Here is a 2,640-nt window from a genome sequence, read left to right on the forward strand (position 1 = left end):
AGTATTAGTCAAATTAATGTTTGACTGTTAAAATAGCAAATCAAATAAAATTAATTTGAACTGAAACTTTGGTTACATCAATAAAATATATATTTTATAAAATCCATGTGGTTGGATCGATATAAAGTATTTTTAAAATAATCGAAACAACAAATCCGGACTAAACACTAGTTAGCATTACTAGTCAAACTAATGTTTGACCGTTAAAATAGAAAATCAAATAAAATTATTTTGATGTGAAACTTTGGTTATATCATTAAAATATATATTTTATGATATCCATACGGTTGGATCGATGAAAAAATATTTTTTAAAAAATCTTAACCAAAATATAATTATGAATCCAGATTTTAAAATTAGAAACTAAATTAAAAAAATTCTAAATCATTTCAAAATATATCACATATGATACGCAAAATAATTGTTGGAAGATGAAAATAATACAGTGAAGTCAAATTTTTTTTTAAAAATCATACCGGTATAAAAATATTCAGGATATATTAGAATTTTTTCGAGTTTTAACGAGCGAATTCGAGCCAAGCCGAGCTCGAGCCAAACAACCCAAAGCTCGGCTCGAACTTGTTTAGCATTTGTCTGTTCAAGTTCGAGCTCGAGCTCGTTAACGAGTCAAGTCGAACGAGCTCTTAACGAACCGAGTTCGAACTTATTCACAGCCCCATGATATACAAAAACTAACAATTTAGTCATGAGGAGGCAGGAGCCCACCAATATATATAAAAATGAATGAGGTGATTTTAAAAAACAGTTATCTGATCACAAACCAAGCATTATCATTGTTTAGTTAGGATACTTCTAAAATTTGGTCAAAATATTACGCCTACTACCGGAATAAGATATATACCCGAAAGTATCTAATTTTTTTCTTTTACTAAAAAAAAATTCCGAAAAAGTTGATGCTGTTGCTTCAATAATTTACAAAATTTTGCAATGATTCATTATTCACTGAGCTGTATCCGAAAGTTTGGTTTGTAGTTTTGCAAATGCAGAAGAGTCGCCAATTATTGATGTTTAATCAACTACACATTACCGCATGATAATACAGAGATAAAAAGAGTAAATGAAGTGACTAATACTCAGACTTGTAAGATATCAGCGGAGGCAAGCTTTGCTGATGCCAAAAAAATTGTGCGGATCAATAATCGTTTTAGCCATAACCAATCTGTCATAGTTGTCTAGAAAATACTTGTTTCCCCAAGTTCTTGTCATGTCCACGGTAGAAGCTCCGCCTGTAACATAGCCAAGGTCAAGGTCCATGTAGTTTACATACGCGGCTCTTGGATTTGAAGAAACAAATGGCGCCATTGCATCGTAAAACCTTCTTATCCAATTGATATGCTTCTTGCCTTTGCATAGCTGGAAAATTATCGTTTAAAATTGAGATTGCTTTGCTTCTTGGACCTTGATATAGTCCTTGAATTATCACAGCTATTTTGTTACTTTCGGGAACCAAACCAGAACTAACAAAAACCAGTAAGTGAAACTTATCATCCAAGTCCTGCACAACATTTTGATATTGCTGAATAATATTTTCTACTTGATGTTTTGTGTGTTGTGGCCTAGCCACAGTAAGGACTGTCACAATTTCAGGCACTCTTACGAGCCTAATTTTCCAGGCGAAAACAATGCCCCAGTTTCCTCCACCTCCACCTCTAATAGCCCAGAAAACATCTTCTCCCATTGAATCTCTATTTAATATCCGTCCTTTGGCATCCACCAGAAGCGCATCCACTATATTATCTGCAGAAAGGCCATATTTTCTCCCTAAAAACCACCTGAAAAGTGCCCTCCAACTCCCACTGTCGGACAAGCTCCTGCAGGGAAACCATGAGCATTGCTAGACTCTGCAATTGCATAATATGTTTGCCCAAGGGTTGCACCACCTTGGACCCATGCAGTTCTGGACATCAGATCCACTGAAATCTTATCAAGACTCATCAAATCAATAACTACAAAAGGCACAGACTTTGTACTTTTATTATTTGATGCAGATAATGATGAGCTACTTATGCCCTCATAACTATGTCCGCCTGACCGAATTCTTATTTCAAAGGACCATTTTATACAGCACAGGACAATGCTGGATACCTCTTCCTTGCTCTTTGGTACAATAATGGCTGATGGTTTTGGAACTGAAAGTTTTGAAAAACGGAGATTTTGTAACGAGAAATTTAGGATATCAAAATATGCAGAATCATTGGTAGATGAGTATAACGTGAAGTTGTTAACATTGTGACCAATGAAACAAGAAGTGATTTTATGTAGCTTTGTAGTTTCACTACATGAAGAATGATCAAGACAACATATTGTGATTATCAGCAAGAAGTGTAAGCTTAACAGAGAAACTTGGTTTGAACCACTCTGTAGCAAAGATTTGGACATATTTTCAGTTTTATTTACAATGATGCCTAAGTAGTAGAGTTTTAGTTTCCGCTTTTTTATTCATTTGGTACAGTAGTGCAACCAAAAGATCATGACCATAGCCCCACCACACCACCAATTATTTTCAATGACCATAACCAATTATTCATTTCATTAGGGCAGTTATGCCCACATTGTGTATATCCAGTGGTCGAAATCCAAATTTGTCTAATCTTGAAATTCGTACTTGAAAATATGGAA

The 2,640-nt window shown here is 34.6% G+C and overlaps 1 pseudogene; it reads right to left on the reverse strand.

Moving 5' to 3' along the window:
* Nucleotides 1-926: 926 nt before the first annotated feature.
* Nucleotides 927-2,408, reverse strand: LOC141667985 (berberine bridge enzyme-like D-2; annotated as a pseudogene).
* Nucleotides 2,409-2,640: the final 232 nt, after the last annotated feature.

Source organism: Apium graveolens, chromosome 6 (assembly GCF_009905375.1).
Source record: "Apium graveolens cultivar Ventura chromosome 6, ASM990537v1, whole genome shotgun sequence".
Lineage (NCBI taxonomy): Eukaryota > Viridiplantae > Streptophyta > Magnoliopsida > Apiales > Apiaceae > Apium > Apium graveolens.